The sequence below is a fragment of the Brienomyrus brachyistius genome, chromosome 2, assembly GCF_023856365.1.
Source record: "Brienomyrus brachyistius isolate T26 chromosome 2, BBRACH_0.4, whole genome shotgun sequence".
NCBI lineage: Eukaryota > Metazoa > Chordata > Actinopteri > Osteoglossiformes > Mormyridae > Brienomyrus > Brienomyrus brachyistius.
Window position 1 is genome coordinate 41,587,427 of NC_064534.1, and position 19,149 is coordinate 41,606,575.

The 19,149-nt window shown below is 44.2% G+C and overlaps 16 non-coding genes across 16 annotated transcripts; all 16 read left to right on the forward strand.

Annotated features, from left to right (window-relative positions):
* The first annotated feature begins 496 nt into the window (after positions 1-496).
* Positions 497-615, forward strand: LOC125737124 (5S ribosomal RNA). Its single transcript, XR_007396391.1, has one exon. It is a non-coding gene; the product is annotated as a 5S ribosomal RNA (ribosomal RNA).
* Positions 616-1,692: 1,077 nt separating this feature from the next.
* LOC125733732 (5S ribosomal RNA) lies at positions 1,693-1,811 on the forward strand. Its single transcript, XR_007393069.1, has one exon. It is a non-coding gene; the product is annotated as a 5S ribosomal RNA (ribosomal RNA).
* Positions 1,812-2,889: 1,078 nt separating this feature from the next.
* Positions 2,890-3,008, forward strand: LOC125733743 (5S ribosomal RNA). The gene has a single exon (XR_007393080.1). It is a non-coding gene; the product is annotated as a 5S ribosomal RNA (ribosomal RNA).
* Positions 3,009-4,085: 1,077 nt separating this feature from the next.
* Positions 4,086-4,204, forward strand: LOC125735476 (5S ribosomal RNA). Its single transcript, XR_007394772.1, has one exon. It is a non-coding gene; the product is annotated as a 5S ribosomal RNA (ribosomal RNA).
* A 1,075-nt stretch (positions 4,205-5,279) lies between these two features.
* Positions 5,280-5,398, forward strand: LOC125734629 (5S ribosomal RNA). Its single transcript, XR_007393933.1, has one exon. It is a non-coding gene; the product is annotated as a 5S ribosomal RNA (ribosomal RNA).
* A 1,087-nt stretch (positions 5,399-6,485) lies between these two features.
* Positions 6,486-6,604, forward strand: LOC125732710 (5S ribosomal RNA). The gene has a single exon (XR_007392081.1). It is a non-coding gene; the product is annotated as a 5S ribosomal RNA (ribosomal RNA).
* A 1,083-nt stretch (positions 6,605-7,687) lies between these two features.
* On the forward strand, positions 7,688-7,806 carry LOC125733809 (5S ribosomal RNA). The gene has a single exon (XR_007393145.1). It is a non-coding gene; the product is annotated as a 5S ribosomal RNA (ribosomal RNA).
* Positions 7,807-8,889: 1,083 nt separating this feature from the next.
* LOC125734667 (5S ribosomal RNA) lies at positions 8,890-9,008 on the forward strand. Its single transcript, XR_007393970.1, has one exon. It is a non-coding gene; the product is annotated as a 5S ribosomal RNA (ribosomal RNA).
* Positions 9,009-10,089: 1,081 nt separating this feature from the next.
* Positions 10,090-10,208, forward strand: LOC125737003 (5S ribosomal RNA). Its single transcript, XR_007396270.1, has one exon. It is a non-coding gene; the product is annotated as a 5S ribosomal RNA (ribosomal RNA).
* A 1,074-nt stretch (positions 10,209-11,282) lies between these two features.
* On the forward strand, positions 11,283-11,401 carry LOC125732711 (5S ribosomal RNA). Its single transcript, XR_007392082.1, has one exon. It is a non-coding gene; the product is annotated as a 5S ribosomal RNA (ribosomal RNA).
* Positions 11,402-12,483: 1,082 nt separating this feature from the next.
* LOC125732712 (5S ribosomal RNA) lies at positions 12,484-12,602 on the forward strand. Its single transcript, XR_007392083.1, has one exon. It is a non-coding gene; the product is annotated as a 5S ribosomal RNA (ribosomal RNA).
* Positions 12,603-13,684: 1,082 nt separating this feature from the next.
* LOC125732714 (5S ribosomal RNA) lies at positions 13,685-13,803 on the forward strand. Its single transcript, XR_007392085.1, has one exon. It is a non-coding gene; the product is annotated as a 5S ribosomal RNA (ribosomal RNA).
* Positions 13,804-14,885: 1,082 nt separating this feature from the next.
* On the forward strand, positions 14,886-15,004 carry LOC125736046 (5S ribosomal RNA). The gene has a single exon (XR_007395329.1). It is a non-coding gene; the product is annotated as a 5S ribosomal RNA (ribosomal RNA).
* A 1,074-nt stretch (positions 15,005-16,078) lies between these two features.
* On the forward strand, positions 16,079-16,197 carry LOC125733793 (5S ribosomal RNA). Its single transcript, XR_007393129.1, has one exon. It is a non-coding gene; the product is annotated as a 5S ribosomal RNA (ribosomal RNA).
* Positions 16,198-17,279: 1,082 nt separating this feature from the next.
* LOC125736854 (5S ribosomal RNA) lies at positions 17,280-17,398 on the forward strand. Its single transcript, XR_007396122.1, has one exon. It is a non-coding gene; the product is annotated as a 5S ribosomal RNA (ribosomal RNA).
* Positions 17,399-18,467: 1,069 nt separating this feature from the next.
* LOC125736159 (5S ribosomal RNA) lies at positions 18,468-18,586 on the forward strand. The gene has a single exon (XR_007395442.1). It is a non-coding gene; the product is annotated as a 5S ribosomal RNA (ribosomal RNA).
* The last annotated feature ends 563 nt before the right edge of the window (positions 18,587-19,149 follow it).

The window sequence follows — 19,149 nt, forward strand, 5'->3', positions numbered from 1 at the left end:
ATGTTTGAATGTAGAAAATTGTTCTGGCTGCAGCCTGCAGTATGGACTTATTGGTGTGTGTAGCTCCCAGTGTTCTGACAGCGCGACGTTTTGGGGAAGCATGTGATTCAGCAGCTACCAGTGGGCTTCGTGCGGCGGAGATTTTGTGGCTGTTAGCGGAGTTGATTACAGAGGGTCGTTAAGAGAAGCCTGCATGAGGTAGGCAAAGGAGTAATGTTTGCCGTCGGGGGACGTGCGGCGATTAACCTGTGCGGTAGTGAAAAGGAGTTAAAAAGAAGGAAGTGTGCGGATGCGGAAAGAATGGAATAATTGTGGTAGGCTGCCGGCTGAGTAGTTTGGTGAATGTTTGGTGTGGGTCCGGCGCTGCCGATTGGATGGTGGGGCTGCAGTGTGAGTCAGATAAAAAAAATAAAAAACCAGGAGTTGGATCCAATGGGACTAACTGGCATGTATAGACGCGTGTAATGCAAAAGGGCTGTTTTTGGTAGCATCTCTCGCTTACGGCCATACCACCCTGAACACGCCCGATCTCGTCTGATCTCGGAAGCTAAGCAGGGTAGGGTCTGGTTAGTACTTGGATGGGAGACCACCTGGGAATACCAGGTGCTGTAAGCTTTTCTCATTTTTACTTTATACAGGGGGTGCTCCACTTCACGATTAATTTAAATCTATCACTCCCCTTCCATTTTACTATTTTATATATATATATTTTTTTTCTCTCATTCATAAAGGCAGCTTTTAGAAACCGTTTTACTCTAAATACTTCCTGGTAATTCTAGGTGCTGTAAGCTGTTCGTGCCTTTATTCCACCAGGGCGCGATCTTCTCACAAACTTGAAGACTGTCACTCCCCATTCACGTTTTACAACTTATTGTTAATGATAAAGAGACAGCTTTTTACACACAGTTTTAAACAAAGTACTGATATAATTCCTCTTCAACTCACCACTTTGTTTTCTATGCAAAAACCACTTCGCCACAGAAGACTCGATATTATTGGCATAGCAAGTTCTGCTCTTCTCCTTTCAAAACTTGCTAAAAGCTGTATTTAAAAGAGCAGGTTGGCCGGGGTAATTCACACCCTTCACTGCCAGATTAATGTTTAGGTTAGTGGGAATCACAGAGGAATTAGGGATGGAAACTTCTTTGCTGGTGGTAGAAGCGGTCTGGTGAATTTTTAGAGAGAAGAGGCCGTCGATGTTTGAATGTAGAAAATTGTTCTGGCTGCAGCCTGCAGTATGGACTTATTGGTGTGTGTAGCTCCCAGTGTTCTGACAGCGCGACGTTTTGGGGAAGCATGTGATTCAGCAGCTACCAGTGGGCTTCGTGCGGCGGAGATTTTGTGGCTGTTAGCGGAGTTGATAACAGAGGGTCGTTAAGAGAAGCCTGCATGCAGTAGGCAAAGGAGTAATGTTTGCCGGCGGGGGACGTGCGGCGATTAACCTGTGCGGTAGTGAAAAGGAGTTAAAAAGAAGGAAGTGTGCGGATGCGGAAAGAATGGAATAATTGTGGTAGGCTGCCGGCTGAGTAGTTTGGTGAATGTTTGGTGTGGGTCCGGCGCTGCCGATTGGATGGTGGGGCTGCAGTGTGAGTCAGATAAAAAAAATAAAAAACCAGGAGTTGGATCCAATGGGACTAACTGGCATGTATAGACGCGTGTAATGCAAAAGGGTTGTTTTTGGTAGCATCTCTCGCTTACGGCCATACCACCCTGAACACGCCCGATCTCATCTGATCTCGGAAGCTAAGCAGGGTAGGGTCTGGTTAGTACTTGGATGGGAGACCACCTGGGAATACCAGGTGCTGTAAGCTTTTCTCATTTTTACTTTATACAGGGGGCGCTCCACTTCACGATTAATTTAAATCTATCACTCCCCTTCCATTTTACTATTTTATATATATATTTTTTTTTTTCTCTCATTCATAAAGGCAGCTTTTAGAAACCGTTTTACTCTAAATACTTCCTGGTAATTCTAGGTGCTGTAAGCTGTTCGTGCCTTTATTCCACCAGGGCGCGATCTTCTCACAAACTTGAAGACTGTCACTCCCCATTCACGTTTTACAACTTATTGTTAATGATAAAGAGACAGCTTTTTACACACAGTTTTAAACAAAGTACTGATATCATTCCTCTTCAACTGACCGCTTTGTTTTCTATGCAAAAACCACTTTGCCACAGAAGACTCGATATTATTGGCATAGCAAGTTCTGCTCTTCTCCTTTCAAAACTTGCTAAAAGCTGTATTTAAAAGAACAGATTGGCCGGGGTAATTCACACCCTTCAATGCCAGCTTAATGTTTAGGTTAGTGGGAATCACAGAGGAATTAGGGATGGAAACTTCTTTGCTGGTGGTAGAAGCGGTCTGGTGAATTTTTAGAGAGAAGAGGCCGTCGATGTTTGAATGTAGAAAATTGTTCTGGCTGCAGCCTGCAGTATGGACTTATTGGTGTGTGTAGCTCCCAGTGTTCTGACAGCGCGACGTTTTGGGGAAGCATGTGATTCAGCAGCTACCAGTGGGCTTCGTGCGGCGGAGATTTTGTGGCTGTTAGCGGAGTTGATAACAGAGGGTCGTTAAGAGAAGCCTGCATGCAGTAGGCAAAGGAGTAATGTTTGCCGGCGGGGGACGTGCGGCGATTAACCTGTGCGGTAGTGAAAAGGAGTTAAAAAGAAGGAAGTGTGCGGATGCGGAAAGAATGGAATAATTGTGGTAGGCTGCCGGCTGAGTAGTTTGGTGAATGTTTGGTGTGGGTCCGGCGCTGCCGATTGGATGGTGGGGCTGCAGTGTGAGTCAGATAAAAAAAATAAAAAACCAGGAGTTGGATCCAATGGGACTAACTGGCATGTATAGACGCGTGTAATGCAAAAGGGCTGTTTTTGGTAGCATCTCTCGCTTACGGCCATACCACCCTGAACACGCCCGATCTCATCTGATCTCGGAAGCTAAGCAGGGTAGGGTCTGGTTAGTACTTGGATGGGAGACCACCTGGGAATACCAGGTGCTGTAAGCTTTTCTCATTTTTACTTTATACAGGGGGCGCTCCACTTCACGATTAATTTAAATCTATCACTCCCCTTCCATTTTACTATTTTATATATATTTTTTTTTTTCTCTCATTCATAAAGGCAGCTTTTAGAAACCGTTTTACTCTAAATACTTCCTGGTAATTCTAGGTGCTGTAAGCTGTTCGTGCCTTTATTCCACCAGGGCGCGATCTTCTCACAAACTTGAAGACTGTCACTCCCCATTCACGTTTTACAACTTATTGTTAATGATAAAGAGACAGCTTTTTACACACAGTTTTAAACAAAGTACTGATATCATTCCTCTTCAACTGACCGCTTTGTTTTCTATGCAAAAACCACTTTGCCACAGAAGACTCGATATTATTGGCATAGCAAGTTCTGCTCTTCTCCTTTCAAAACTTGCTAAAAGCTGTATTTAAAAGAACAGATTGGCCGGGGTAATTCACACCCTTCAATGCCAGCTTAATGTTTAGGTTAGTGGGAATCACAGAGGAATTAGGGATGGAAACTTCTTTGCTGGTGGTAGAAGCGGTCTGGTGAATTTTTAGAGAGAAGAGGCCGTCGATGTTTGAATGTAGAAAATTGTTCTGGCTGCAGCCTGCAGTATGGACTTATTGGTGTGTGTAGCTCCCAGTGTTCTGACAGCGCGACGTTTTGGGGAAGCATGTGATTCAGCAGCTACCAGTGGGCTTCGTGCGGCGGAGATTTTGTGGCTGTTAGCGGAGTTGATAACAGAGGGTCGTTAAGAGAAGCCTGCATGCAGTAGGCAAAGGAGTAATGTTTGCCGGCGGGGGACGTGCGGCGATTAACCTGTGCGGTAGTGAAAAGGAGTTAAAGAGAAGGAAGTGTGCGGATGCGGAAAGAATGGAATAATTGTGGTAGGCTGCCGGCTGAGTAGTTTGGTGAATGTTTGGTGTGGTTCCGGCACTGCCGATTGGATGGTGGGGTTGCAGTGTGAGTCAGATAAAAAAAAAAAAAAAAACAGGAGTAGGATCCAATGGGACTAACTGGCATATATAGACGCGTGTAATGCAAAAGGGCTATTTTTGGTAGCGTCTCTCGCTTACGGCCATACCACCCTGAACGCGCCCGATCTCATCTGATCTTGGAAGCTAAGCAGGCTAGGGTCTGGTTAGTACTTGAATGGGAGACCGCCTGGGAATACCAGGTGCTGTAAGCTTTTCTCACTTTTACTTTATACAGGGGGCGCTCCACTTCACGATTAATTTAAATCTATCACTCCCCTTCCATTTTACTATTTTATATATTTCTTTTTTCTCTCATTCATAAAGGCAGCTTTTACACACCGTTTTACTCTAAATACTGCCTGGTAATTATAGCTGCTGTAAGCTGTTCGTGCCTTTATTCCACCAGGGCGCGATCTTCTCACAAACTTGAAGACTGTCACTCCCCATTCACGTTTTACAACTTATTGTTAATAATAAAGAGACAGCTTTTTACACACAGTTTTAAACAAAGTACTAATATAATTCCTCTTCAACTCACCACTTTGTTTTCTATGCAAAAACCACTTCGCCACAAAATATTCGATATTATTGGCATATTATCTGCTCTTCTCCTCCTTTCAAAACTTGCTAAAAGCTGTATTTAAAAGAGCAGGTTGGCCGGGGTAATTTAAACACTTCAATGCCAGCTTAATGTTTAGGTTAGTGGGAATCACAGAAGAATTAGGGATGGAAACTTCTTTGCTGGTGGTAGAAGCGGTCTGGTGAATTTTTAGAGAGAAGAGGCTGTCGATGTTTGAATGTAGAAAATTGTTCTGGCTGCAGCCTGCAGTATGGACTTGTTGGCGTGTGTAGCTCCCAGTGCTCTGACAGCGCGACGTTTTGGAGAAGCATGTGATTCAAAAGCTACCAGTGGGCTTCGTGCGGCGGAGATTTTGTGGCTGTTAGCGGAGTTGATAACAGAGGGTCGTTAAGAGAAGCCTGCATGCAGTAGGCAAAGGAGTAATGTTTGCCGACGGGGGACGTGCGGCGATTAACCTGTGCGGTAGTGAAAAGGAGTTAAAAATAAGGAAGTGTGCGGATGCGGAAAGAATGGAATAATTGTGGTAGGCTGCCGGCTGAGTAGTTTGGTGAATGTTTGGTGTGGGTCCGGCGCTGCCGATTGGATGGTGGTGCTGCAGTGTGATTCAGATAAAAAAAAAAAAAAAAACCAGGAGTAGGATCCAATGGGACTAACTGGCATGTATAGACGCGTGTAATGCAAAAGGGCTGTTTTTGGTCGCGTCTCTCGCTTATGGCCATACCACCCTGAACACGCCCGATCTCATCCGATCTCGGAAGCCAAGCAGGCTAGGGTCTGGTTAGTACTTGGATGGGAGACCTCCTGGGAATACCAGGTGCTGTAAGCTTTTCTCACTTTTACTTTATACAGGGGGCGCTCCACTTCAGGATTAATTTAAATCTATCACTCCCCTTCCATTTTACTATTTTATATATATATATATATATATATATTTTTCTCTCATTCATAAAGGCAGCTTTTACACACCGTTTTACTCTAAATACTTCCTGGTAATTCAAGGTGCTCTAAGCTGTTCGTGCCTTTATTCCACCAGGGCGCGATTTTCTCACAAACTTGAAGACTGTCACTCCCCATTCACGTTTTACAACTTATTGTTAATGATAAAGAGACAGCTTTTTACACACAGTTTTAAACAAAGTACTGATATTATTCCTCTTCAACTGACCGCTTTGTTTTCTATGCAAAAACCACTTCGCCACAGAAGACTCGATATTATTGGCATAGCAAGTTCTGCTCTTCTCCTTTCAAAACTTGCTAAAAGCTGTATTTAAAAGAACAGATTGGCCGGGGTAATTCACACCCTTCAATGCCAGCTTAATGTTTAGGTTAGTGGGAGTCACAGAGGAATTAGGGATGGAAACTTCTTTGCTGGTGGTAGAAGCGGTCTGGTGAATTTTTAGAGAGAAGAAGCCGTCGATGTTTGAATGTAGAAAATTGTTCTGGCTGCAGCCTGCAGTATGGACTTGTTGGTGTGTGTAGCTCCCAGTGTTCTGACAGCGCGACGTTTTGGGGAAGCATGTGATTCAGCAGCTACCAGTGGGCTTCGTGCGGCGGAGATTTTGTGGCTGTTAGCGGAGTTGATAACAGAGGGTCGTTAAGAGAAGCCTGCATGCAGTAGGCAAAGGAGTAATGTTTGCCGGCGGGGGACGTGCGGCGATTAACCTGTGCGGTAGTGAAAAGGAGTTAAAAAGAAGGAAGTGTGCGGATGCGGAAAGAATGGAATAATTGTGGTAGGCTGCTGGCTGAGTAATTTGGTGAATGTTTGGTGTGGGTCCGGCGCTGCCGATTGGATGGTGGGGCTGCAGTGTGAGTCAGATAAAAAAAAAAAAAAGAACATTAGTAGGATCCAATGGGACTAACTGGCATGTATAGACGCGTGTAATGCAAAAGGGCTGTTTTTGGTCGCATCTCTCGCTTATGGCCATACCACCCTGAACACGCCCGATCTCATCCGATCTCGGAAGCCAAGCAGGGTAGGGTCTGGTTAGTACTTGGATGGGAGACCTCCTGGGAATACCAGGTGCTGTAAGCTTATCTCACTTTTACTTTATACAGGGGGCGCTCCACTTCACGATTAATTTAAATCTATCACTCCCCTTCCATTTTACTATTTTATATATATATATTTTTTTTTTTTCTCTCATTCATAAAGGCAGCTTTTAGAAACCGTTTTACTCTAAATACTTCCTGGTAATTCTAGGTGCTGTAAGCTGTTCGTGCCTTTATTCCACCAGGGCGCGATCTTCTCATAAACTTGAAGACTGTCACTCCCCATTCACGTTTTACAACTTATTGTTAATGATAAAGAGACAGCTTTTTACACACAGTTTTAAACAAAGTACTGATATTATTCCTCTTCAACTGACCGCTTTGTTTTCTATGCAAAAACCACTTCGCCAGAGAAGACTCGATATTATTGGCATAGCAAGTTCTGCTCTTCTCCTTTCAAAACTTGCTAAAAGCTGTATTTAAAAGAACAGATTGGCCGGGGTAATTCACACCCTTCAATGCCAGCTTAATGTTTAGGTTAGTGGGAATCACAGAGGAATTAGGGATGGAAACTTCTTTGCTAGTGGTAGAAGCGGTCTGGTGAATTTTTAGAGAGAAGAGGCCGTCGATGTTTGAATGTAGAAAATTGTTCTGGCTGCAGCCTGCAGTATGGACTTGTTGGTGTGTGTAGCTCCCAGTGTTCTGACAGCGCGACGTTTTGGGGAAGCATGTGATTCAGCAGCTACCAGTGGGCTTCGTGCGGCGGAGATTTTGTGGCTGTTAGCGGAGTTGATAATAGAGGGTCGTTAAGAGAAGCCTGCATGCAGTAGGCAAAGGAGTAATGTTTGCCGGCGGGGGACGTGCGGCGATTAACCTGTGCGGTAGTGAAAAGAAGTTAAAAAGAAGGAAGTGTGCGGATGCGGAAAGAATGGAATAATTGTGGTAGGCTGCCGGCTGAGTAGTTTGGTGAATGTTTGGTGTGGGTCCGGCGCTGCCGATTGGATGGTGGTGCTGCAGTGTGAGTCAGATTAAAAATAAAAAAAAAACCAGGAGTAGGATCCAATGGGACTAACTGGCATGTATAGACGCGTGTAATGCAAAAGGGCTGTTTTTGGTCGCGTCTCTCGCTTATGGCCATACCACCCTGAACACGCCTGATCTCATCCGATCTCGGAAGCCAAGCAGGGTAGGGTCTGGTTAGTACTTGGATGGGAGACCTCCTGGGAATACCAGGTGCTGTAAGCTTTTCTCACTTATACTTTATACAGGGGGCGCTCCACTTCACGATTAATTTAAATCTATCACTCCCCTTCCATTTTACTATTTTATATATATATATATATATATTTTTCTCTCATTCATAAAGGCAGCTTTTACACACCGTTTTACTCTAAATACTTCCTGGTAATTCAAGGTGCTCTAAGCTGTTCGTGCCTTTATTCCACCAGGGCGCGATCTTCTCACAAACTTGAAGACTGTCACTCCCCATTCACGTTTTACAACTTATTGTTAATGATAAAGAGACAGCTTTTTACACACAGTTTTAAACAAAGTACTGATATTATTCCTCTTCAACTGACCGCTTTGTTTTCTATGCAAAAACCACTTCGCCACAGAAGACTCGATATTATTGGCATAGCAAGTTCTGCTCTTCTCCTTTCAAAACTTGCTAAAAGCTGTATTTAAAAGAACAGATTGGCCGGGGTAATTCACACCCTTCAATGCCAGCTTAATGTTTAGGTTAGTGGGAGTCACAGAGGAATTAGGGATGGAAACTTCTTTGCTGGTGGTAGAAGCGGTCTGGTGAATTTTTAGAGAGAAGAGGCCGTCGATGTTTGAATGTAGAAAATTGTTCTGGCTGCAGCCTGCAGTATGGACTTGTTGGTGTGTGTAGCTCCCAGTGTTCTGACAGCGCGACGTTTTGGGGAAGCATGTGATTCAGCAGCTACCAGTGGGCTTCGTGCGGCGGAGATTTTGTGGCTGTTAGCGGAGTTGATAACAGAGGGTCGTTAAGAGAAGCCTGCATGCAGTAGGCAAAGGAGTAATGTTTGCCGGCGGGGGACGTGCGGCGATTAACCTGTGCGGTAGTGAAAAGGAGTTAAAAAGAAGGAAGTGTGCGGATGCGGAAAGAATGGAATAATTGTGGTAGGCTGCTGGCTGAGTAGTTTGGTGAATGTTTGGTGTTGGTCCGGCGCTGCCGATTGGATGGTGGGGCTGCAGTGTGAGTCAGATAAAAAAAAAAAAAAGAACATTAGTAGGATCCAATGGGACCAACTGGCATGTATAGAGGCGTGTAATGCAAAAGGGCTGTTTTTGGTAGCGTCTCTCGCTTATGGCCATACCACCCTGAACACGCCCGATCTCATCCGATCTCGTAAGCTAAGCAGGGTAGGGTCTGGTTAGTACTTGGATGGGATACCTCCTGGGAATACCAGGTGCTGTAAGCTTTTCTCACTTTTACTTTATACAGGGGGCGCTCCACTTCAGGATTAATTTAAATCTATCACTCCCCTTCCATTTTACTATTTTATATATATATATATTTTTCTCTCATTCATAAAGGTAGCTTTTACACACCGTTTTACTCTAAATACTTCCTGGTAATTCAAGGTGCTCTAAGCTGTTCGTGCCTTTATTCCACCAGGGCGCGATCTTCTCACAAACTTGAAGACTGTCACTCCCCATTCACGTTTTACAACTTATTGTTAATGATAAAGAGACAGCTTTTTACACACAGTTTTAAACAAAGTACTGATATTATTCCTCTTCAACTGACCGCTTTGTTTTCTATGCAAAAACCACTTCGCCACAGAAGACTCGATATTATTGGCATAGCAAGGTCTGCTCTTCTCCTCCCTTCAAAACTTGCTAAAAGCTTTATTTAAAAGAGCAGGTTGGCCGGGGTAATTCACACCCTTCAATGCCAGATTAATGTTTAGGTTAGTGGGAATCACAGAGGTATTAGGGATGGAAACTTCTTTGCTGGTGGTAGAAGCGGTCTGGTGAATTTTTAGAGAGAAGAGGCCGTCGATGTTTCAATGTAGAAAATTGTTCTGGATGCAGCCTGCAGTATGGACTTGTTGGTGTGTGTAGCTCCCAGTGTTCTGACAGCGCGACGTTTTGGGGAAGCATGTGATTCAACAGCTACCAGTGGGCTTCGTGCGGCAGAGATTTTGTGGCTGTTAGCGGAGTTGATAACACAGGGTTGTTAAGAGAAGCCTGCATGAGGTAGGCAAAGGAGTAATGTTTGCCGGCGGGGGACGTGCGGCGATTAACCTGTGCGGTAGTGAAAAGGAGTTAAAGAGAAGGAAGTGTGCGGATGCGGAAAGAATGGAATAATTGTGGTAGGCTGCCGGCTGAGTAGTTTGGTGAATGTTTGGTGTGGTTCCGGCACTGCCGATTGGATGGTGGGGCTGCAGTGTGAGTCAGATAAAAAAAAAAAAAAAAAACAGGAGTAGGATCCAATGGGAGTAACTGGCATGTATAGACGCGTGTAATGCAAAAGGGCTATTTTTGGTAGCGTCTCTCACTTACGGCCATACCACCCTGAACGCGCCCGATCTCGTCTGATCTTGGAAGCTAAGCAGGCTAGGGTCTGGTTAGTACTTGAATGGGAGACCGCCTGGGAATACCAGGTGCTGTAAGCTTTTCTCACTTTTACTTTATACAGGGGGCGCTCCACTTCACGAATAATTTAAATGTATCACTCCCCTTCCATTTTACTATTTTATATATTTCTTTTTTCTCTCATTCATAAAGGCAGCTTTTACACACCGTTTTACTCTAAATACTGCCTGGTAATTATAGCTGCTGTAAGCTGTTCGTGCCTTTATTCCACCAGGGCGCGATCTTCTCACAAACTTGAAGACTGTCACTCCCCATTCACGTTTTACAACTTATTGTTAATAATAAAGAGACAGCTTTTTACACACAGTTTTAAACAAAGTACTAATATAATTCCTCTTCAACTCACCGCTTTGTTTTCTATGCAAAAACCACTTCGCCACAGAATATTCGATATTATTGGCATATTATCTGCTCTTCTCCTCCTTTCAAAACTTGCTAAAAGCTGTATTTAAAAGAGCAGGTTGGCCGGGGTAATTTACACACTTCAATGCCAGCTTAATGTTTAGGTTAGTGGGAATCACAGAAGAATTAGGGATGGAAACTTCTTTGCTGGTGGTAGAAGCGGTCTGGTGAATTTTTAGAGAGAAGAGGCTGTCGATGTTTGAATGTAGAAAATTGTTCTGGCTGCAGCCTGCAGTATGGACTTGTTGGTGTGTGTAGCTCCCAGTGCTCTGACAGCGCGACGTTTTGGAGAAGCATGTGATTCAACAGCTACCAGTGGGCTTCGTGCGGCAGAGATTTTGTGGCTGTTAGCGGAGTTGATAACAGAGGGTTGTTAAGAGAATCCTGCAAGAGGTAGGCAAAGGAGTAATGTTTGCCGGCGGGGGACGTGCAGCGATTAACCTGTGAGGTAGTGAAAAGGAGTTAAAGAGAAGGAAGTGTGCGGATGCGGAAAGAATGGAATAATTGTGGTAGGCTGCTGGCTGAGTAGTTTGGTGAATGTTTGGTGTGGGTCCGGCGCTGCCGATTGGATGGTGGGGCTGCAGTGTGAGTCAGATAAAAAAAAAAAAAAGAACATTAGTAGGATCCAATGGGACTAACTGGCATGTATAGACGCGTGTAATGCAAAAGGGCTGTTTTTGGTCGCATCCCTCGCTTATGGCCATACCACCCTGAACACGCCCGATCTCATCCGATCTCGGAAGCCAAGCAGGGTAGGGTCTGGTTAGTACTTGGATGGGAGACCTCCTGGGAATACCAGGTGCTGTAAGCTTATCTCACTTTTACTTTATACAGGGGGTGCTCCACTTCACGATTAATTTAAATCTATCACTCCCCTTCCATTTTACTATTTTATATATATATATTTTTTTTTTCTCTCATTCATAAAGGCAGCTTTTACACACGTTTTACTCTAAATACTGCCTGGTAATTCTAGGTGCTGTAAGCTGTTCGTGCCTTTATTCCACCAGGGCGCGATCTTCTCACAAACTTGAAGACTGTCACTCCCCATTCACGTTTTACAACTTATTGTTAATGATAAAGAGACAGCTTTTTACACACAGTTTTAAACAAAGTACTGATATAATTCCTCTTCAACTCACCGCTTTGTTTTCTATGCAAAAACCACTTCGCCACAGAAGACTCGATATTATTGGCAAAGCAAGGTCTGCTCTTCTCCTCCCTTCAAAACTTGCTAAAAGCTTTATTTAAAAGAGCAGGTTGGCCGGGGTAATTCACACCCTTCAATGCCAGCTTAATGTTTAGGTTAGTGGGAATCACAGAAGAATTAGGGATGGAAACTTCTTTGCTGGTGGTAGAAGCGGTCTGGTGAATTTTTAGAGAGAAGAGGCTGTCGATGTTTGAATGTAGAAAATTGTTCTGGCTGCAGCCTGCAGTATGGACTTGTTGGTGTGTGTAGCTCCCAGTGCTCTGACAGCGCGACGTTTTGGAGAAGCATGTGATTCAACAGCTACCAGTGGGCTTCGTGCGGCAGAGATTTTGTGGCTGTTAGCGGAGTTGATAACAGAGGGTTGTTAAGAGAATCCTGCAAGAGGTAGGCAAAGGAGTAATGTTTGCCGGCGGGGGACGTGCAGCGATTAACCTGTGAGGTAGTGAAAAGGAGTTAAAGAGAAGGAAGTGTGCGGATGCGGAAAGAATGGAATAATTGTGGTAGGCTGCTGGCTGAGTAGTTTGGTGAATGTTTGGTGTGGGTCCGGCGCTGCCGATTGGATGGTGGGGCTGCAGTGTGAGTCAGATAAAAAAAAAAAAAAGAACATTAGTAGGATCCAATGGGACTAACTGGCATGTATAGACGCGTGTAATGCAAAAGGGCTGTTTTTGGTCGCATCCCTCGCTTATGGCCATACCACCCTGAACACGCCCGATCTCATCCGATCTCGGAAGCCAAGCAGGGTAGGGTCTGGTTAGTACTTGGATGGGAGACCTCCTGGGAATACCAGGTGCTGTAAGCTTATCTCACTTTTACTTTATACAGGGGGTGCTCCACTTCACGATTAATTTAAATCTATCACTCCCCTTCCATTTTACTATTTTATATATATATATTTTTTTTTTCTCTCATTCATAAAGGCAGCTTTTACACACGTTTTACTCTAAATACTGCCTGGTAATTCTAGGTGCTGTAAGCTGTTCGTGCCTTTATTCCACCAGGGCGCGATCTTCTCACAAACTTGAAGACTGTCACTCCCCATTCACGTTTTACAACTTATTGTTAATGATAAAGAGACAGCTTTTTACACACAGTTTTAAACAAAGTACTGATATAATTCCTCTTCAACTCACCGCTTTGTTTTCTATGCAAAAACCACTTCGCCACAGAAGACTCGATATTATTGGCAAAGCAAGGTCTGCTCTTCTCCTCCCTTCAAAACTTGCTAAAAGCTTTATTTAAAAGAGCAGGTTGGCCGGGGTAATTCACACCCTTCAATGCCAGCTTAATGTTTAGGTTAGTGGGAATCACAGAAGAATTAGGGATGGAAACTTCTTTGCTGGTGGTAGAAGCGGTCTGGTGAATTTTTAGAGAGAAGAGGCTGTCGATGTTTGAATGTAGAAAATTGTTCTGGCTGCAGCCTGCAGTATGGACTTGTTGGTGTGTGTAGCTCCCAGTGCTCTGACAGCGCGACGTTTTGGAGAAGCATGTGATTCAACAGCTACCAGTGGGCTTCGTGCGGCAGAGATTTTGTGGCTGTTAGCGGAGTTGATAACAGAGGGTTGTTAAGAGAATCCTGCAAGAGGTAGGCAAAGGAGTAATGTTTGCCGGCGGGGGACGTGCAGCGATTAACCTGTGCGGTAGTGAAAAGGAGTTAAAGAGAAGGAAGTGTGCGGATGCGGAAAGAATGGAATAATTGTGGTAGGCTGCTGGCTGAGTAGTTTGGTGAATGTTTGGTGTGGGTCCGGCGCTGCCGATTGGATGGTGGGGCTGCAGTGTGAGTCAGATAAAAAAAAAAAAAAGAACATTAGTAGGATCCAATGGGACTAACTGGCATGTATAGACGCGTGTAATGCAAAAGGGCTGTTTTTGGTCGCATCTCTCGCTTATGGCCATACCACCCTGAACACGCCCGATCTCATCCGATCTCGGAAGCCAAGCAGGGTAGGGTCTGGTTAGTACTTGGATGGGAGACCTCCTGGGAATACCAGGTGCTGTAAGCTTATCTCACTTTTACTTTATACAGGGGGTGCTCCACTTCACGATTAATTTAAATCTATCACTCCCCTTCCATTTTACTATTTTATATATATATATTTTTTTTTACTCTCATTCATAAAGGCAGCTTTTACACACGTTTTACTCTAAATACTGCCTGGTAATTCTAGGTGCTGTAAGCTGTTCGTGCCTTTATTCCACCAGGGCGCGATCTTCTCACAAACTTGAAGACTGTCACTCCCCATTCACGTTTTACAACTTATTGTTAATGATAAAGAGACAGCTTTTTACACACAGTTTTAAACAAAGTACTGATATAATTCCTCTTCAACTCACCGCTTTGTTTTCTATGCAAAAACCACTTCGCCACAGAAGACTCGATATTATTGGCAAAGCAAGGTCTGCTCTTCTCCTCCCTTCAAAACTTGCTAAAAGCTTTATTTAAAAGAGCAGGTTGGCCGGGGTAATTCACACCCTTCAATGCCAGATTAATGTTTAGGTTAGTGGGAATCACAGAGGTATTAGGGATGGAAACTTCTTTGCTGGTGGTAGAAGCGGTCTGGTGAATTTTTAGAGAGAAGAGGCCGTCGATGTTTCAATGTAGAAAATTGTTCTGGATGCAGCCTGCAGTATGGACTTGTTGGTGTGTGTAGCTCCCAGTGTTCTGACAGCGCGACGTTTTGGGGAAGCATGTGATTCAACAGCTACCAGTGGGCTTCGTGCGGCAGAGATTTTGTGGCTGTTAGCGGAGTTGATAACACAGGGTTGTTAAGAGAAGCCTGCATGAGGTAGGCAAAGGAGTAATGTTTGCCGGCGGGGGACGTGCGGCGATTAACCTGTGCGGTAGTGAAAAGGAGTTAAAGAGAAGGAAGTGTGCGGATGCGGAAAGAATGGAATAATTGTGGTAGGCTGCCGGCTGAGTAGTTTGGTGAATGTTTGGTGTGGTTCCGGCACTGCCGATTGGATGGTGGGGCTGCAGTGTGAGTCAGATAAAAAAAAAAAAAAAAACAGGAGTAGGATCCAATGGGACTAACTGGCATGTATAGACGCGTGTAATGCAAAAGGGCTATTTTTGGTAGCGTCTCTCGCTTACGGCCATACCACCCTGAACGCGCCCGATCTCGTCTGATCTTGGAAGCTAAGCAGGCTAGGGTCTGGTTAGTACTTGAATGGGAGACCGCCTGGGAATACCAGGTGCTGTAAGCTTTTCTCACTTTTACTTTATACAGGGGGCGCTCCACTTCACGATTAATTTAAATGTATCACTCCCCTTCCATTTTACTATTTTATATATTTCTTTTTTCTCTCATTCATAAAGGCAGCTTTTACACACCGTTTTACTCTAAATACTGCCTGGTAATTATAGCTGCTGTAAGCTGTTCGTGCCTTTATTCCACCAGGGCGCGATCTTCTCACAAACTTGAAGACTGTCACTCCCCATTCACGTTTTACAACTTATTGTTAATAATAAAGAGACAGCTTTTTACACACAGTTTTAAACAAAGTACTAATATAATTCCTCTTCAATTCACCGCTTTGTTTTCTATGCAAAAACCACTTCGCCACAGAATATTCGATATTATTGGCATATTATCTGCTCTTCTCCTCCTTTCAAAACTTGCTAAAAGCTGTATTTAAAAGAGCAGGTTGGCCGGGGTAATTTACACCCTTCAATGCCAGCTTAATGTTTAGGTTAGTGGGAATCACAGAAGAATTAGGGATGGAAACTTCTTTGCTGGTGGTAGAAGCGGTCTGGTGAATTTTTAGAGAGAAGAGGCTGTCGATGTTTGAATGTAGAAAATTGTTCTGGCTGCAGCCTGCAGTATGGACTTGTTGGTGTGTGTAGCTCCCAGTGCTCTGACAGCGCGACGTTTTGGAGAAGCATGTGATTCAACAGCTACCAGTGGGCTTCGTGCGGCAGAGATTTTGTGGCTGTTAGCGGAGTTGATAACAGAGGGTTGTTAAGAGAATCCTGCAAGAGGTAGGCAAAGGAGTAATGTTTGCCGGCGGGGGACGTGCAGCGATTAACCTGTGAGGTAGTGAAAAGGAGTTAAAGAGAAGGAAGTGTGCGGATGCGGAAAGAATGGAATAATTGTGGTAGGCTGCTGGCTGAGTAGTTTGGTGAATGTTTGGTGTGGGTCCGACGCTGCCGATTGGATGGTGGGGCTGCAGTGTGAGTCAGATAAAAAAAAAAAAAAGAACATTAGTAGGATCCAATGGGACTAACTGGCATGTATAGACGCGTGTAATGCAAAAGGGCTGTTTTTGGTCGCATCTCTCGCTTATGGCCATACCACCCTGAACACGCCCGATCTCATCCGATCTCGGAAGCCAAGCAGGGTAGGGTCTGGTTAGTACTTGGATGGGAGACCTCCTAGGAATACCAGGTGCTGTAAGCTTATCTCACTTTTACTTTATACAGGGGGCGCTCCACTTCACGATTAATTTAAATCTATCACTCCCCTTCCATTTTACTATTTTATATATATATATTTTTTTTTTCTCTCATTCATAAAGGCAGCTTTTACACACGTTTTACTCTAAATACTGCCTGGTAATTCTAGGTGCTGTAAGCTCTTCGTGCCTTTATTCCACCAGGGCGCGATCTTCTCACAAACTTGAAGACTGTCACTCCCCATTCACGTTTTACAACTTATTGTTAATGATAAAGAGACAGCTTTTTACACACAGTTTTAAACAAAGTACTGATATAATTCCTCTTCAACTCACCGCTTTGTTTTCTATGCAAAAACCACTTCGCCACAGAAGACTCGATATTATTGGCAAAGCAAGGTCTGCTCTTCTCCTCCCTTCAAAACTTGCTAAAAGCTTTATTTAAAAGAGCAGGTTGGCCGGGGTAATTCACACCCTTCAATGCCAGATTAATGTTTAGGTTAGTGGAAATCACAGAGGTATTAGGGATGGAAACTTCTTTGCTGGTGGTAGAAGCGGTCTGGTGAATTTTTAGAGAGAAGAGGCCGTCGATGTTTCAATGTAGAAAATTGTTCTGGATGCAGCCTGCAGTATGGACTTGTTGGTGTGTGTAGCTCCCAGTGTTCTGACAGCGCGACGTTTTGGGGAAGCATGTGATTCAACAGCTACCAGTGGGCTTCGTGCGGCAGAGATTTTGTGGCTGTTAGCGGAGTTGATAACACAGGGTTGTTAAGAGAAGCCTGCATGAGGTAGGCAAAGGAGTAATGTTTGCCGGCGGGGGACGTGCGGCGATTAACCTGTGCGGTAGTGAAAAGGAGTTAAAGAGAAGGAAGTGTGCGGATGCGGAAAGAATGGAATAATTGTGGTAGGCTGCCGGCTGAGTAGTTTGGTGAATGTTTGGTGTGGTTCCGGCACTGCCGATTGGATGGTGGGGCTGCAGTGTGAGTCAGATAAAAAAAAAAAAAAAAACAGGAGTAGGATCCAATGGGACTAACTGGCATGTATAGACGCGTGTAATGCAAAAGGGCTATTTTTGGTAGCGTCTCTCACTTACGGCCATACCACCCTGAACGCGCCCGATCTCGTCTGATCTTGGAAGCTAAGCAGGCTAGGGTCTGGTTAGTACTTGAATGGGAGACCACCTGGGAATACCAGGTGCTGTAAGCTTTTCTCACTTTTACTTTATACAGGGGGCGCTCCACTTCACGATTAATTTAAATGTATCACTCCCCTTCCATTTTACTATTTTATATATTTCTTTTTTCTCTCATTCATAAAGGCAGCTTTTACACACCGTTTTACTCTAAATACTGCCTGGTAATTATAGCTGCTGTAAGCTGTTCGTGCCTTTATTCCACCAGGGCGCGATCTTCTCACAAACTTGAAGACTGTCACTCCCCATTCACGTTTTACAACTCATTGTTAATAATAAAGAGACAGCTTTTTACACACAGTTTTAAACAAAGTACTAATATAATTCCTCTTCAACTCACCGCTTTGTTTTCTATGCAAAAACCACTTCGCCACAGAATATTCGATATTATTGGCATATTATCTGCTCTTCTCCTCCTTTCAAAACTTGCTAAAAGCTGTATTTAAAAGAGCAGGTTGGCCGGGGTAATTTACACCCTTCAATGCCAGCTTAATGTTTAGGTTAGTGGGAATCACAGAAGAATTAGGGATGGAAACTTCTTTGCTGGTGGTAGAAGCGGTCTGGTGAATTTTTAGAGAGAAGAGGCTGTCGATGTTTGAATGTAGAAAATTGTTCTGGCTGCAGCCTGCAGTATGGACTTGTTGGTGTGTGTAGCTCCCAGTGCTCTGACAGCGCGACGTTTTGGAGAAGCATGTGATTCAACAGCTACCAGTGCGCTTCGTGCGGCAGAGATTTTGTGGCTGTTAGCGGAGTTGATAACAGAGGGTTGTTAAGAGAATCCTGCAAGAGGTAGGCAAAGGAGTAATGTTTGCCGGCGGGGGACGTGCAGCGATTAACCTGTGAGGTAGTGAAAAGGAGGTAAAGAGAAGGAAGTGTGCGGATGCGGAAAGAATGGAATAATTGTGGTAGGCTGCCGGATGAGCAGTTTGGTGAATGTTTGGTGTGGGTCCGGTTCTGCCGATTGGATGGTGGTGCTGCAGTGTGAGTCAGAAAAAAAAAAAAAACAGGAGTAGGATCCAATGGGACTAACTGGTATGTATAGACGCGTGTAATGTAAAAGGGCTATTTTTGGTAGCGTCTCTCGCTTACGCCCATACCACCCTGAACGTGCCCGATCTCATCTGATCTCGGAAGCTAAGCAGGCTAGGGTCTGGTTAGTACTTGGATGGGAGACCACCTGGGAATACCAGGTGCTGTAAGCTTTTCTCACTTTTACTTTATACAGGGGGCGCTCCACTTCACGATTAATTTAAATGTATCACTCCCCTTCCATTTTACTATTTTATATATTTCTTTTTTCTCTCATTCATAAAGGCAGCTTTTACACACCGTTTTGCTCTAAATACTGCCTGGTAATTATAGCTGCTGTAAGCTGTTCGTGCCTTTATTCCACCAGGGCGCGATCTTCTCACAAACTTGAAGACTGTCACTCCCCATTCACGTTTTACAACTTATTGTTAATAATAAAGAGACAGCTTTTTACACACAGTTTTAAACAAAGTACTAATATAATTCCTCTTCAACTCACCGCTTTGTTTTCTATGCAAAAACGACTTCACCACAGAAGACTCGTTATTATTGGCATAGCAAGGTCTTCGCTTCTCCTCCTTTCAAAACTTGCTAAAAGCTGTATTTAAAAGAGCAGGTTGGCCGGGGTAATTCACACCCTTCAATGCCAGCTTAATGTTTAGGTTAGTGGGAATCACAGAGGAATTAGGGATGGAAACTTCTTTGCTGGTGGTAGAAGCGGTCTGGTGAATTTTTA